Source organism: Emydura macquarii, unplaced genomic scaffold (assembly GCF_026122565.2).
Source record: "Emydura macquarii macquarii isolate MOO-44397 ecotype Brisbane River unplaced genomic scaffold, CSIRO-AGI_Emac_v2 contig_2897, whole genome shotgun sequence".
Taxonomy (NCBI): Eukaryota; Metazoa; Chordata; order Testudines; family Chelidae; genus Emydura; species Emydura macquarii.
The window spans coordinates 16,349,921-16,367,634 of NW_027133034.1; the positions used below are offsets into that span (position 1 = coordinate 16,349,921).

General features: G+C 41.2%; 1 long non-coding RNA gene across 1 annotated transcript in view; it reads right to left on the minus strand.

Annotated features, from left to right (window-relative positions):
- Positions 1–14,396: 14,396 nt before the first annotated feature.
- The window catches only part of LOC137167247 (uncharacterized), a 63,961-nt gene continuing 60,643 nt past the window's right edge, over positions 14,397–17,714 (minus strand). The window contains exons 2-3 of the long non-coding RNA XR_010924068.1: positions 16,064–16,232; positions 14,397–14,596 (exon numbers count right to left, since the gene is read on the minus strand). This is a non-coding gene — a long non-coding RNA (uncharacterized lncRNA). The remainder of the gene's footprint in view (positions 14,597–16,063; positions 16,233–17,714) is intronic.

Genomic DNA, 17,714 nt, shown 5'->3' on the forward strand with positions numbered 1-17,714 from the left:
ACTGTGGGCCACATCTTGACTGGGGCCTCTAGGGCAATACAATTAATAACTAATAATAATAATTTCCTAAAACTTGATTACTAATATAGATACAGATGGATGATGCAGCTGGTCCACAACAATCCACCCCTATGCATAGGATTGAGGCTCATGGGAATTCCACATTATTACTATAAAAGTTTATTGTTGTACCACAGTCAGTTCTACTTCACCCATCCTCAGAGCCCCGAGCATAGCAGGAACAGGGGGTTGGACCTTTGCAGCAGAGTGAGAAGTTAGAGCATAGCAATGCTATTCTAATTGACACCAACAGCCAAACTGGCCCCCCAGGCTGCCCAAGAATATGGGAAGATGCCAAGAATTGATAAAATCCCCTCTACCCCTTCTCCCCCTTCCACTCCTGAACCAAGTGCAACTCAGACAAAATGGAGACTTACCCCTGGTTTGAGATGTCCTGAGAGAAAAGAGCTTGAGCTCTGTGTAATACTCTCTGTCTAAGGTTGGCTGGAGGAAGGCAATTAAAAAAACTTACACAGTCAGGGAGCCAGATCAGCTCCAGTTGAAATTTGGCCCAGGGAAAGAGAGGAGGTTAACCACATGGAGAAAGATTAGCAGAGTTCTGAAAACACGAGAGCAAGAGAGAAAGATGGGGAGAGAGAGAGGGTTTTATCTCCACTGACTTTCATCTGGTGGAGTCATTTATACTTTGTGCAGTCTAATTTGGCAGATTTTTCACCCCCTTTGCACCTATGTAAATGAATTCATATGGTGCAAGGCAGTGGAGCATGAGACCCAGGAAGCTTAGGCAACAGAGAGGGGGAAAGAGAGATGGGTTCTAAAAGCAGATAAAGTGAGATGAAGTAAGCGGAATAGAAGGCCTTGTCCACACTGGGAGCAGAGTATTTGTTGAAAGCAGGGATCTAGTACATTTTCACTGACCAATGTGAATAAGGATTGTTTTGTGCATTTGGGGATAATTGGTAGCATGATTTGGACAGAAAGGTGCTCAGAGTTCCTAGGAAATCCAGGTTAGACTAACACAGTTCTGCTCCCAGTCAGCAAAGACAAGGTAAAGAGACATAAGATTAGAAACAGGGCAGTAAAGAGAAAAAAGCAATGTTAGAGAGAATCAGTAGTGTTATAGCTCCAAGAAATCTGTCCAGCTCAGGGAGTGGAATCTTTGCTATCACTTCTTATCTCCTCGTTATTTCATAACATACAATGCAAAATACTCTGCTTAATTTTAAAAATTCTTCCTAGGCCAGATCTTGCGAGAGTAAACATCAGCAGCTGTCAGAAGCTGACAGAAGTCACTGGGGCTATGCCAGTTTACACCAGCTGAGAATCTGGCTCTATGTTCTAATTTTCCTGAAGCTGTTATAACACCCTCAAAATGTATCAAAAACCCCAAATCCCTCTGTGTCCTTCCTTCTTTCTTCCATCCCTTCTGGCAACAGGCCTACATAAAAAAGAGTCAGTTAGGAACACGGACCCACATTTTAAAAAGTTGAACATTAAAAGGGGGCAGGGAGCCCAGCCACACATCCTTTCCCTTTCTCATTCTTACACATAGGCATTTCACTGCACCATGAAGAGAGGTTTACTGGACACAAGCCACAGCTCATTCTGGATATTTCCACAAGCCCAGCTAAACGGAACAGTCCCATCACTGTCAAGTCAGAGAGAACACACAATATTTTACGCAACTATTTTTGTGGTGGGATTCTGGTATCTGGGACATCTGCCGGAAGCAAGACACTCTTTGTGGGAGTCTACACAACTCAGCTGGCCTCACTCTGCCGGTTGCTGAAGCCACAGCCTGGGACTGCTTTTCAGGTCTGGTTAAAGGGGGGGAAAAAACCAAAACCCAGCTTGTTTAATGCTGATATCAATCAAGTCCTGTGTTTCCATCTTAGGTGAATCGTGTGCAAAATCAGAGAACCTGAGGCCATATATATACACACACACATATATATACTCCTATTTTTGTGAAAGGAACAGGTGTGAACTCTTGTGGTGCGCAAAGCTCAGGACCTCACCATCTGCTACTCCTAATTATAGGAGAATTCTGGTTTTTATTAGCAGAAATACACACACATGCTCACATGCTCTATGTGAGCACAACTGTTCAACTGTCAATTTCAGCCACTGGTTCCTTCATGGAAATATGATATAAATATAAATGTCTGTGCCCCTGAAGTACCTTTTGCTTCTTTGACACTTGGATTTTGCTCTGTGACTGGATTTTTAGTGTTGATTTCAAGATAAATAATTCAGTATTTACAGCCAACTACAGCCTTTGATCCAGGCCCTCAATCCTCTTTAGCATCAATGGGAGCGCCAGGTATGGCTGGAGGGTAGCAGATTTTAAGGGGAGAGGCTATATCAACTCCTCCATCCTGAATTAAATTAAAAACCTCACTCTCATGCTAACATCATCTTCTAAGTGATAGAGAAAACACCTGGGAAAACAGGACCTCCTTCCACACACAGCCATTTTACACTCATAACTGCACATTGCTTGAAAGCATAAAGATATTTATTAACTGGGGTCAAGATTTATAAATAGGGCCAAATCCTCCTTGCTTCATTCACGGCACATATTCAAACGATGTGAGGGGACAACTTGTATGAATAAAGGGCAACAGAGTTTAGCCTGAAGCTATATGGGTACCTATGCATGCATAAACACCATAGACATTAATGGGAGATGAGTACACACGTGCGAGACAGAATAGCCGTAAAAATCTTTAACGCTCTAGAATTTTTTTCTCTTGAAGAATTTTAGAAATCTGAATACAAAAGAGTTGCACTTGATGAATATGTCTGGCTTGTGTAATGCACGTCAGACTAGATAATCCTAATGGTCCCTTTTGGCCTTAAAAATCTATGGAAAATCCTCTTAAAACTGCATTAATGAAAGAAAGGGTCACTGCAGAAACCAAATGTTGTGGTTTACTAAAAACCCGCAGTAAGGCCTCCTTCCCCTCACTCATCTGCCCAGTGAGGATTTGCACAGTCTGCAAATTGGTGATCACTGGGAATGGGGAAGAACTCCAGTACTTCCGGCTTATTATTAATGCCCTGGTCATGTTCCAAGACATTTACTAAGTGCCACAGATGGTGACTTGGTATTCTCCCATGGGCCTCTGAGGTACATAAGATTAAGCTCACTACCTCTTTCCCTGGCACAGCAGTAGAATATCATCAATTTGGTCTTCGCCAATCTCCAAATCCAAAAAAATATTCTAAATTCTGATTTTGGATTAAAATCTACACATTAAATAGTTTTCGGGGACCAAATTCACTCTTATGTAGGTGAAGCTGGCAGAACCCTCTTCTTCACCACAGCTTCCAAAAGTGCCAGTAGCAGTAAACCCCTGACAGGATGGCGATGGGCAGTGACATCTAGAATTCCCTGAGTGAGCAGGACTTGTCTTGGAGATAGACTCAGCCCCTCCAATCCTGACAGCTGGCACAATAGGGGCAGGGAGGAGCTGCTCTGATGGCATTAGCAAAGGGGCTTTTCAAACACCTCCCAATTCTACCAGCAGGCCAGCTGGGGCAGAGGTACAGGCAGCCCTGGAATGCTCCATGCCTCACTTTTGGGCATTCAGGGTGGGATTTTCAAAAGTGCTCAGAGTTGACCTAACTTAGTGTGACCAGAGGTCCCGATTATATAGGGACAGTCCTGATATTGATGGCTTTTTCTTATATAAATTCCCTTTACCGCCCACACCAATTGTTCTCACTTGCTATCTGATCACCCGGCAAGTCAATGGGAGTTTTACCATTGAATTCATTGGCGGCAGTTAGGCCAATGGAGAGCACTTTTGAAAATCCCATCCTTAAGTGATAAAATGATTAAGGTACTAGAACAAAATGCTACCTACAAAGTACTTGGAAAACATTTGGTATGCCTAATCCCTCCACTATGACATTTCAATTACTGTACAAAATACAATTCCTGTGCAGTGCATCATACTCAGAAATAACATTTTTGGCAGTGGTACTTATGGTATTTCCATGAAATGACAGGCATAAGCAGGGCCCACCTAATGATGGGGCAGGCACTAGCGGAAACAAAAACAATCATTCTGGCCATTGAGCCTTCAATTGTACTTATACTCTGGGGCAAGCTCATTTTTCTGATTAAACACAGTTTGCCCCTCATTCCACTTAAATACATTTATAAAGACCAAACGGACAAATATTCAGCTGATGTACAATGTTATAATTCCACTTATTTCACTTCAGCTATGACAATTTTGGTTCCAAGTACCTCCACGCCTGGTTTCTTTGTTCTTTTATACAAATATGTTTAATCAAAAGTCAGACTAAATCTTTAAAAAAAAAAAAAAAAAAAAAAAGCACCTCTAAAACTACATTGGTCTCCTCTGGAGAGGGATTTCAATGGATGATTTCACAAAGATGTTATGGCTATGTGAACAGGCCACAGCAATTCCCTATAACGTATCTTCAGTTAAGCGTGAGATCAGTCAGTACAGTACTTGCTATAAGGATATGGCATGATTACATTTTTAGATACTATCAGTGAAAAACACTGATCTAAAATTAGGTCAGTCCAGGTTTGCAATAAAAAATTACTATGATTTGATACAGTTGGAACAAATTTATCTGTAAATATTGTGATGCAGATAGATTTAGCCACAGTAATCGGAGTTAGTGACAAAATCCCCAGCAACCCACACAGATGCTGTTGAACTCTTATCTACAAAACAGTGGAATAGTATAAAATTTATACATACAGCACATCTAATGAAAATGTTCTAGTCACCTTACTTAAAAACCCAGCATTAAAAGACTTCAGATCATTCCAGCCATGGAAAATCACATCCAGATATAAAACTAAATCACAACATCTGAAAACTAAACCACTTATTACTTAAAAAACAACCTGCAAAATGATTTAAGGCTCTCATTGAAAAGTTAAAGGGCCAGCTTCTCAGGTATATGCATAGATATGACGGTGCACAAAAATGCATCTGCTGGCAGGGGCAATACGAGGTTCAATCTCTGCATCTGTGGATTTGGGGCGGCAGAGCAGAGGAAATATCTAAGACCCCGTATGCACCTATGTGGTGCTGATATAAACTGGGGCTTCTGAAGCAGTGAGGTCTGATTCCAACTGACCTCTCTATCATGGGCATTTATGCTGGTGCTGCAATGGACAGGCACCCTGCCATCTCCTGCAGGTTACTTCTCCACTCTCCCGCCAACACCCGCTGAAGGAACTCTTCCCATACTTCCTATCTCCACATGAGCAAACTTCTTCTTCTTAAGTGTTTGCAAGATCAGTTAGATTTTTCTTGCTTATAAATGGAATAAGTCAATCACCTTCAGTGCACAAGATTTCCCATAGACTGACAGGTAAAAGTGTAAAACTACAGAGATGCTACAACTGCAGCTATCATTCTAGCCATGTGCACACAGACAGATTTCCTGGTGCTTCCTCCAAACTCCTCCCTCCTGCAACCTGTACTCCTCCCTCCAAGTTCCATGCAAGTTGCTATACTCTGGAAACACAAACACTTCATCCAGAGGAACCAGGCTGCACTGTTGTGAATAAGCCCTTCACCACCATGACATGCCACTCCCAAATCCCAGCCAAGGGTCTCAGATGTCAGAATAAGGCACTGCTGCCATGTTCCTTTGCAAACTACAGTGACCTGGTGTTAATTTACCTTTAATTTGCTATTGGGATTATCAGCTATTTTCCAGATGTAATCAGTGTTCTCTTCGAAAGAGTGAAATTATTTAGGCTCACCATTAACATAAGAAGTTTTCTAATTTTAACCAACTGTGCTGCATGACAAAACACCTTTCACATTCAGTTCCTGCCACACTTGCCCAGTAGGCCAAGGACAGCGTTTTAAACTCTTACAGTAGGGTAAAAACAACAAATGGCTCATTAGAATTGATATTTTATGACAGTTGAATTGGAGATCTCTGCCTAATAGCATTAACCACACCAATCAGAACAACAATTAAATGAAAGGATAGCATAAAGTCTGGCCCGTGAAAATATTTCTTTTAAAATAACATTGCCTTTTTACTGAGCAGTGGCAGAATTTGAGGCCCTTAAGGTCAGTTTCATGTGGGAAAGAAAAATCGGTGAGTCGTATTTTCTTCATGTCATTTGTTAATTTACAAATGTGCACAAATCCTGTTGCCTTGAATGGGATGATAACAGATGGCACAGGAGCAATGCCCTTCTTGGAGAAACTTAGGCCAGATCTACACTACAGACTTATATTGGTATAACTCCGTCACTCAGGGATGTGAAAAATCCACCCCCCTGAGCAACGTAGTTATACCGAACTAACGCCCGGTGTAGACAGCACTATGTTGATGGGAGAACTTCTCGAGTCAAGGTAGATACTGCTTCTTGGGGAGGTGGATTAACTACGCTGATTAGAGAAGCTTTCCATTGGCATAGCAGTGTCTTCACTAAAGCACTAACAACAACGTAGCTGCAGTGGTGCAGCTGTGCCGCTGTAGTGTTGTACATGAAGACAAGTCCTTAGGCAAAGCACCTCTGCCCTGTCCCCAGAAGCAGTTATCTTGCACTCTGTCTCTGCCTTCCACACACCCTCTTGCTTAACACAGTCTCCTCTTTCTTATTCAGTCCCCTGAGTTTTACACGAGGTAAACCATTAGGGCACATCTACACTGACAAGTTACCTCAGCATAGCTACATCTCTCAGGAGTGTGAAAAATCCACACCCCTGGAGGGAGGGGTAGGTAAGCCAACCTACGTCCCTGGGGAAAGAACTAGGTCGACGGAAGAATTCTTCTGTTGACCTAACTACCATCTCTTGGTGAGGTGGATCACCTGTGCTGATGGGAGAATCCTCCTGCTGACGTAGGTGGTGTCTACTCTGAAGCGTTACAGCGATGCACCTGTGCCACTATAGCATTTTACATGTGGGTAAACCCATAGTCCTAGGCGATGGCTACACTAGACAGTGCAGAGTGCAGACCAATGCAGCTGCACTACTTTAAGCTCTCTAATGTAGCTGCTCTAAGCCAATGGGAGCGAGCTCTCCCATTGATTTAATTAATCCATACCCAACGAGCAGCAGCAGCTATGTCGATGAGAGAAGCTCTCCTGCCGACATAGCGCTGTCCACACCGGCGCTTAGGTTGGTGTAATTTATGTTGGTCAGTGGTGATGGTTTATTCGCACCCCTGAACAACATAAATTAGACTGACATAAGTGGTAATGAATACACAGTCTTTGTCCAAAGCTGCTCATGGAGATAACATAGGCCAGGTCTACACTTACCTGGTGATTCGGCAGCAGTCGATGGGAGTTACACAAGCCACTCTGCGTAGCTTGCGTAACTCCCGTCGACTTCTTAACTTCCGTTGTGCGCAGCGTTTTCACTGCACTGTGCCAAAGGGAAATGCATTCCTATTGACGCAGCACTACGCCACTTGAGGGGGTGGTTTTAGTGCGTCGATGTCTGGATCAATTGAGCGGGTCTTCACTGACCACTCAATCGATTCAGAAAGATCGATCTAACGGCAGCGAATTTGCCACCATCAGTGTGGACATAGCCATAGCCTAGAAAGGTCAGCCTGGACATATATCCTTCCTCTGTGCAACACAAAGGAATCCCAGAGCTTCAGCTGCCATACAAAGGAAAGTGATCTAACCCACACACTACCCTTAACAACTCTCTGGGTGAGGCTACTGCATAGGGTCTTTAACTATTTCTGTGGAGAGTTTTACCCTGAACACTTATACATTAAGGATCCTAAAGGATTAAACCATAAGCACTTTTTGCCATAATAATAATTCTTAAGTCAACTGGTTTTCAAAATAATTGAGAAAATAAGTTTCTTCTTTATTGTTATGTAGCAAATGAGAGAGAAAAGGCTAATTTGGGCACATTTTTAAAGATCTTTTTTGATACTTTACCATAGATGTTTGAAAAATTAAAAAAAGATCAGAGAATGTTGCTCTCAGTTACAACAATGCAAATCCAAAATAATTTAGCTGAAGTCAGTGGAATTACTCTGGATTTATATCAATGTAGATGAGAACAGAAGATTTCACTTCACTTCTGGTTTTTTTTCCTCCAGAAATCTATGGCTGGAAACTATCCCAGAAATTATATTACCTGCCTATCAGGTAACCTTAAAAAAATCAGTAACCAATGTAGTTGAAGTTTAATGGCATTAGGCATTGAAACAGCTGTTACATTAAACCACTGGAAATTTATTGGAAGTCTTTGTCCCCTTCCATGGGTCCTATGTGGTTTCTCTGCGGTCAGCCTTAGTAACTTAAACTTGAATAGTTGCACAGGGGTTCAGGGCTGTTTGTATGAGAAGATTAGCCCTTGTGATACAAGGATTCCAGCCATATATTGCAGTGTATAGTTTTTCAGCTCTGTTGAGAATGGAATTACTGGTCCACTTTCAAGGTACGGTATGTTTTGGGGTCAGCAAATCCTTTAAAAATTTTTACCTGGAGGGGAGAGCAGATAATGCAAAAGGCCTGACAATTTTTACAGTGCCTTGCTAGACTCCTCTGTACACATACATACCAGTTACATTTTCCCACCCATCTCTTTGCAGTAGTAGACCAAACAGAGCTCACTTCATTGTAAATCACACCATATCGCCTCAACAATGCTTTTCAGGATACTCCTGCAATCAGCATGTGGTTATTTCAATTTAGAATTCCACTTCTCTATTGCTGATAAATTCTTTTTCTCATTAAAAATCTTCCATTTGTGGCTCTGCTTGCCCTTCATTGCAAACAAAAGAAACAGCTAGTTCTCCTTTCCCTGCTGTGGTATTTGTAACTGATGACAATTAACGCCTTTTTGGAAGACACTTTGTTCATATCCAAAACTGTAAATACCACACGGAATGAAGAAGAAACAGGTTTTGCTTTTCATATTGCTTTAAGATAAGACCTATTTGAGTTCACATTTTGTGGTCAGAAAGGAATCAGAAAGTAGGAAGATTACCCAGTTAATACTGACATGGAAAGCCTAAGCCTTCCGTGTGGCCAGAGCTAACACTTCATTCTTAAACTGGAGGATTTAACAGAAAGAAACATTTCGATTAGAAATGAGTATTTTCACCCCCTTTCCAAAGCAATGTTATTTTGAAAATAAGTTTAACCATTGAATAAGTAAAGTAATGTACTACAAACAACTATTTATATACTTAGGGAAGAAATGTGATATAACATATGGGATACCTCACAAGGCATCAGAAGACCTCGGTTATATCCCTGGCTGTGCCATTGACTTGGTATGTAACCTTGGGCAAACTACTTCGCCTCTGTGCCTCGGTTTCTCCATCTATAATATAGGGACCATAATGGTTACCCACTTTTGTCAAGTGCTTTGAGATCTCTGGATGAAAAGTGCTGTATGAGGGATACGCATTATTTTAGCTACATCACTTAGTGTTCATTTGAGTTTTAGCTGCACAGTCCAGCCCCCACATGACGCTGTCAATGTACCTCAGTCTTGACCTCTGTAATATTCCTGCAGCTTCTTTCCTGCATAGACTGCCAGTCCTCAACCTAGTCTCTGAACACTAATGTCAAAACTCAGTCTTTATGCAGGCTTATTATTTCCCTGGAAACCAAACATTGTCACGACTGGAATATCAAGCGCAACTGTAGGTGAAATGCTTTTCACTGGACTGCATTTGTCACTATTGGTAAAGTTAGAATATTGGAAGGAATAGTAAAGGTAGAATTTGCACAGGTTCACATGTTACTGCATGAACTCCATCATTACTTCATGTGTTATCCATATAAATAAATTGATGTGTGTGTGTTTGTGATTAGGAAAGTGATCAGGAACAGTAAGCATGGATTCACCAAGGGCAAGTCATGTTTGACCAACCTGATTGCCATCTATGATGAGATGACTGACTCTTTGGATGTGGGGAAAGCAGTGAACGTGATATACCTGGACTTTAGCAAAGCTTTTGATACAGTCTCCCACAGTATTCTTATCAGCAACTTAAAGAAATATGAGTTGGATGAACGGATTATAAGATGGATAGAAAGCTGGCTAGATCATCAGGCTCAACGGGTAGTGATCAACAGCTCAATGTCTAGTTGGCAGCCGGTAACAAACAGAGTGCCCCAGGGGTCAGTGCAGGGGCCAGTTTTGTTCAACATCTTCATTAATGATCTGGAGGATGGGGTGGATTGCACTCTCAGCAAGTTTGTAGATGACATTAAGCTGAGGGGAGTGGTAGATAAACTGGAGGGCAGGGGTAGGATACAGAGTGACTTAGACAAATTAGAGGATTGGGCCAAAAGAAATCTGATGAGGTTCAACAATGACAAGCAAAGAGTCCTGCACTTAGGACGGAAGAATCACATGCACTGCTACAGACTGGGGACCAGTCTGCTAGGCAATAGTTGTGCAGAAAAGGACCTGGGGGTTACAGTGGACAAGAAGCTGGGTATGAGTCAGCAGTGTGCCCTTATTGCCAAGAAGGCTAACGGCATATTGGGCTGCATTAGTAGGAGCATTGCCAGCAGATCAAGGGAAGTGATTATTCCCCTCTATTCGGCATTGTTGAGGCCTCAATAAGAGTACTGTGTCCAGTTTTGGGCCCCCCACTACAAAAAGGATGTGGACAAATTGGAAAGAGTCCAGTGGAGGGCAACAAAATGATTAGGGGGCTGAAGCATATGACTTATGAGGAGAGACTGAGGGAACTAGGCTTGTTTAGTCTGCAGAAGAGAAGAATGAGGAGGGTGGTTGATAGCAGCTTTTAACTACCTGAAAGGGGGTACCAGGGAGGATGGAACTAGGCTGTTCTCAGTGGTAGTAGATGACAAAACTAGGAGTAATGGTCTCAAGTTGCAGTGGGAGAAGTCTAGGTTGGATATTAGGAAAAGCTTTTTCACTGGGAGGGTGGTGAAGCACTGGAATGGGTTATCTAGAGAGGTGGTGGAATCGCCATCGTTAGAGGTTTTTAAGGTGTGGCTTGACAAAGCCCTGGCTGAGATGGTTTAGTTGGAGTTGATCCTGCTTTGAGCAGGGGTTGGACTAGATGACCTTCTGAGGTCCCTTCCAATCCTTTTTCTATGATCGTGAGGTCCCTTCCAACCAATCTTCTACAATTCTATGTATTATCCCACATGGTGTGACCAAAGCCATTAGTGTGTCCCCAAGAAAATTAAATTATCTTCTGTGTAGTGACTCAGCTGAGTTATGCTGCAGAGCAAAAAGATCCTGTGACAGAAATTAATCCTTTTCATTAGTTAGGGTACATATTGAGAGTGCCTCAACTACAATTTCCTGGTTTCTGAGCTAAGAGTCGGGCGAGAATTGTATTTAATCCTGGACACAGATAAAATGTAACCTTTTTAATTTATATTACAATAAATTGTTCTAAAGCCTGAATATATAGCAAGTGATGCTGATCTTCCTGACAGAGAACAGCTACAATAAGCATGTGACTTTGCACTCAAACAGACACTGACTTACTCTGCTTTTCAGAGATTTTATGCTGGTCACTCAGTTTACTTTCAGAACTACTGAAATTCAGCATGCACTCATTCCTGAATAAAGCTCTGCATACAGGTTACACATACAAACGTGAATCACTTAAAGAGCTAGGATGGAATGCACATTGAATGGAGGTGGAAAATAAAGACCCAGAGATAGAGAGATTCTAGGGCAATGGTTCCCACATTTTTTTCTTAGGCACCCCACCAATTGCCTTTTGTCGTTTTTTTGTGATCCACCATTACATATATGCACCCTCCACTCCAACACCACAACCTTAATCTCAGTCCAGTGCAGAAGTGAGGTCTTGGGTGGGTTTTGGAGAACAAGCCTACCCTGCACTCACCCAACAACAGCATCTCCTGTCCTGCAGGGCTGGACCCTGCTCCCCACTCCAGGCATTATGACCGGGTGCACGGGGTCACAGCCTCATTCAGGTTTGCGCAGGTCACCCCTCTGTCACGATGGAGAGGGGCCAGGCTGAATCTGAGTGAGTGACCTGGCGCAAGGGGTTGCAATGCCACTCATTCAGATTTGATGGAAAGGCAGCCATGCCAAACCTGAGTGATGATGCCACCCTGTGCGCCTTGTTGTAACACTCACAGCAGGGAGCCAGGCACAGCCCTGCAGGACAGGACATGCCACTACAGTGTGATTGCACGGCAGACTTGCTCTCCACCCCCACACTGCCCTGGGGCATCCCTGCCACACCGGTCCAGCAGAATTGTATGTATTCTAGGCCAGGGACAGGTTCATCAGATCCTGGATGTGGCAACCCACCTGGAACCTCCCCATGACCCATTGGTGGGTTGGGACCCATCATTTGGGAAACAATTGTTCTAGGGTCTTCAAATCAAAAACAGCACCTGAAGACAAAAAAGAAGGTCCTTAATATAGCACCTCAGACGACTGTGTCAGTCTGTCTGCAGCATGAGGTTGGTAGACTGATGGAATGAACAAGCCTGAAGGGATGGTTCAGAACAGGATGGTCTTACTTTTGTCTGGGTGCATGCTTCTAATAATTACCCACAACACAAGTCTGAGGGCAAATAGGAGATTAATAAGGGAAGCATTTCCCTTTACAATCATACCTGCATACAAAAGATGGGAAAACATTAGTCCTGATCCTTCCTGTACTAGAATACATTTGATTTCTTCACTGCCACAGCAACCCTCTAGAATTTTAATGGTCTTTGTGGCAGAAAACCTGGAGAAGGAACACAGAGAGCTAATTTCCAACATCCCGCACAACAAAAGAGTCCGTAGGAAGGTGTATAGTAACACTGTGAATGTGAGAAAAAGATTAAGAGTTACAGTATTTGTGGAGAAGTACCAGTCAGATTACTGGTGTAAACTAAGGGAGCAATTACAACATATAAAAATAAATATGTATATAAATTAGTACTATACAACCTAATTTATCCCAGTAGAGATAGTGATTAGCGATGCCTGCAGTAACTAAATATTTACTGCTTGATTCTGCCACCCTTCCACACACACAGGAGTATCAAGCTGCATGAATAGGGGCATTAGTTGAAATTTGATCCAGAATGCTAGGGAGTGATGGTGAAAACAATCTGAGGCCAATTTGAACTAGTGACCTATGATGGCCTCTCTTAGACATTCCTAATACATCCTTCATATTAGTATCTAGGCATCAAAATCAGAAACTGGAGGTGAAATCCTGGCCCCATTGAAACCAATGGGAGTTTTGTGTAGCCAGGATTTCATCCCAGAGGTAAGAGGCGGGGGGGATAAGGATCACCCTTTAAACAGGTACAGTATATTACTCCTCCCTCAGTACAACCATAAGTTGCTCCTTCACTGCACGCATTATTATGGCCTTTCTGTATAAAGCACAATTCAGCCCCTAATCACAAGAGCACATGTTGGAAAAGAGATGGGGATGGTGTTTGAAAGGGCAAATGAGGAGACACAGAATTAAGTGTGATCCTCAGCTTGAAAGCAAGGTGTTTAGCTACGTGTCCGTTTGGCCTTCACCCTGCTACCAGTCAGCATTAATTTAGCAGTAACACTATCATTAACCCAGGGTTGGGTTGCCCTGATCTCTCTGTCTCTTGCTCATCCCATTTCCTCGCATGTACACGTGCAACGCTAGTGCTGTGTAGGAACACACCCACAGTGCATGTGGATACAGTCAAACTTACTACTTTGGTTATCTATAGTGTTCAAAAATTCCTCTGTTTTCCCAAGTACTATACACAAATTAAATAAGCAATTAAAAAGCAATTAAATTTTACTGTCTAGTATTTTGCCAACCCAAACAGCAAATGTACAAAAAATAATTAGCATAGAAAGAAATCAGTTATTTCTAAGCTCATAAGCCCTTTTAATTAAAATCCCACTATTTTTAATTGCCAAAGGGGATATTTTGTTTATAACAGAGAACATTTCTAAGTTTTAATTTAAGTTTCACTCTAATATTGTGATAATTGAGAATTGCCCTCCAGGGGGCAACAGTATCTATCAAACAAAATAAGGAGCTCCCCATCTCCACCAAAGGATTATCATGCATGAAAACATACCTTCCTGGAATACAGGCAAAGAAAGTTAATCTACATCAGCTCTGACAAGTCTCCTGAGAACACACACTGAGAGAAATGTTGCCATTCATTTTGAAAGGAGAATTATTTAAATAATCTATTTTAAATAATTGTGCTCATACAAACCAATATCTCACCTCTAATGTAGAATTGCTGCACACTGTAAACCTTTAGACATGTCAGGATTTTTTAAATCTAATAAATGTCTTTAAATTGTCCCTTTTTCATGACGAAATCTACTACAAACTCAACCAGCAATACATAAATGATTTAAGAATACTATTTAATTGGGGGAATGGATGGCTTCAACTCATGGCAGTGGGTATAGAGCCTTCCACCACTAGCTTGCCAGTATGAATTTATCCAAAAGTAAAAAAATTTTTAGAAAGTGCATACATAACCATTTTTGAAAATAGGATTTGTTTAGTGGCCTAGGGGAAATGAGTTCTTGGTCTTCACCCAGTTTTGAATGGATAAGTGTCCTCACTTTTGCCACAGTGGAAAATCCTATAAGAGAAGATAATTATTATTAATTATTATTATGATATATTTGTATTACAGTTAAACCCAAGGGCCTCGGCCAGGATCAGGGTCCTATTACCCTGAAGATGCATTGCAGTGCCATCACAGAGTCTACAGTCTAAAAAGACAAGTGACACAAGAAAGGCTTGGAAATACTATTAAATATTTACAATTTTGCATCAATATAAATTCTGAATTTAAAAAAAAACTTACTGTAAATAAGGTAAAGTGCCAGTTATCCTCCACCAGCTCCACAGTCTATCCATTGTTAATTGGCTGGTCTTTTAATATGCAGCATGGCACATGTGTATTTTGAGGAGAGATTTGAGATTAAAGATGGCAATTGAAGCCATGTACATGGATGAGATCAGACAGGGTACAACAGAAGGAGAAGAGGGAGTTAAGGATGGCACCTTGTGCAACTTCCCAGGAGAAAGGAAGAGAGGAGAAGAAACAGTCAGAGGGGTAGAAGACGATCCAGGAGAGGACGAAGTCATAGAAGCCAAGGATTACATGTTCATAGAAACTTAAATATGCTAGTCTCTATACATGTGGTCCTTGAAGAACCAGACTGAGGCACATTGGAATCAAAACCACAGTGGCCACTTTTTTTGAGAAATGTTCTGCGGCTTTCTATGTTGCTAAATCATGCCTGATGATCTTTATTCCAGTTTATTTAATTGTTGACAGGTTAAATTCCCTGGATCCAGAGATGATAAATGGACTGACCAAGTTTTCAGAAAAAAAAAGTATTTGGGAATCAAATATTAAAGAACTGGCTTGTAGCATTTCTGAACTTCTATACGCTAAGTCTAAAACAGTTTTTGATAAATTATATGAATCACTGAAGAAACCTAGTTAATCAGATCAAGAGACAAGGTAAAGTCACAGTCAGCAACTATTGCCATATTTAGGGATACCACTCAATAGAATTCTAGAAAGGATCATAGAAACAAATAAACTGGCTGAAACTGTATGTATTAAAAATACGTATTTGGGATTAACTAAAAGTTTTGAGATAGCTTTTTAGTACCAATTTAAGCAAGTTGGGCTGGAAGCTGAGAACATCATTTGCTATAGATAAACAACAGGGAATGACTTAGTCGTGTCCTGTCCTGCAATGTGTCTACATATATCACACATCAGTTGTCATAACAGCATGAATTCTTCTTGCCTCAAAGTGGACCATTAATGTGGGTTTTCCAGCTAATGTTCATCAATACAACATGTCCAATCACCTATGCAGCTTGTGTAAGTGATTCTCTGTTGAGTTTATTAAAGTAAAAGATTTGTTGAAAGTTCAGAGCCCTGTCTCCTCAAGAGCTTTTCAATTATATCATTGTTTATTAATTATTATTTTTATTCTTAACAACAGTATTTAATCCTGATTATTCATACCTCCTTATTCAATAATAATACTATTGTTTCATCTGGTAATAGAAAATTTCTTACCTGACCATTTCCTTCTGGGTGTGTCTCCTCTTCATAGAATCAGGAAGCATCTGAAATCTGTTTCTTAGCAACCTTCTTCAGTAGGCCATGCCCCTTTCTTTCAGCTCTCTGGTGAATGTTTCCAAAGCTGTACTCATGAGCTCTTCAGACACTGCTGTTCATTATCTTCCTTTTTTTTTTTTTTTTTTGTGGATAGAAACAATGGGAACATGTCAGGTTTTCACAGCCTTAGATATATATTCTTAAATATATTTAAAATTGTGGCATCATTAAAATCAGAAATTGTTTGTAGGAGAAGACACAAAATTTGTTGAGGAATTTATGGATTGTGTGTGCAAGACAAATGCATCCTATGTACAGAATAATGGATAATATTGAACTTAAGACTTATTGGTAACTGGATCCCTCATTCATGGAATGCACACAAATACGTATTGACTACTACTTATTGGCTGCAGTTTTGCTACAGATTGATGATGGTGATGGGCGAACCTCAGAAGTTTTGAAGATTTACTTTGACAAAAGAATCTCAAAATTTAGATACTTCTCTGTATGTATAGGGACCCCTCTCCTCTTACATGCACAAAGTTAACATGCTGCCTCGTCCAATCATTCAGGCATGTTGATGCAATTGTTCTCAGATACCTACTGATCCGCTCCCCACATTGATTAAAAAATGTGTTGCATATTTGCAAATTCTATATGTGTTTTATATGTTGCATGACTTACATCAAGTAACAAGAAATTGGCCCCTTTCCACTGCTACAGATCACATGCAAAGAAGACACATGACACACTATCAAACATATGAAACACATGTGTTCTTTCCACATAGTTCTAGAACACCACAATGGTTCATGCCTCCGCCTCCCACCATGAACACCTTTCTGGTCTCCAGCTCTCTCCTAAATTTAAAGATGAGTTGCACAGTGTTTTAAAAGTAAGTATTTTACAAAACACTAAATATTAGTAAAGCTGATTCACTTAGTGAATTTATACAGAGCAGGAAACCAATCTGAACTGAACAAAGAACTCTGCATGGGAAATTTATTCTAGCAAAGGCCCATTCACCCATTACCTCCTGTAAAAAGGCTTTAAAGCAGACAATAGGCTACACATTAAACAGCCCAAGTGTCCAGTTCATTGTTTGTATAGTCACTGGAATGCACTGCACTCACTCTGTCCCCTGGCACTTCTTCCCATTAAGTGGGTATGTCGTTTACCAGGTTACTGATTAGTTCCTCTAGATATAACTATATTCCACTAGAAATGTCAAAATTCTGCATACATCTTTCAATATACTACGTTAACTAACATATTTATGCCTCCTCTGAAAAGTCACATCCTCCCCAAGTATGCTCAAAAGTAGTTTCTTAGGCTCTCATCCCAGCCTAACTTCCAGTTTTCATAGATTCATAGATTCCAAGGCCAGAAGGGACCATTGTGATCATCTAGTCTGACCTCCGACTACACAGGACAAAGAACTTCCTACAAAAAACTTCTCAGACAGATCTTTTGGTTTTGCTATTCCACTGGTACAAGGAGTGTTAAAGGTGCCCTAAAGAGACAGCTGAGATTCCTTTGCCATAGGAGACTCCCCTGAGTAAAGATTGTTCTGTGCCACCCATGCCCCAACCACCTCTGCATAGTG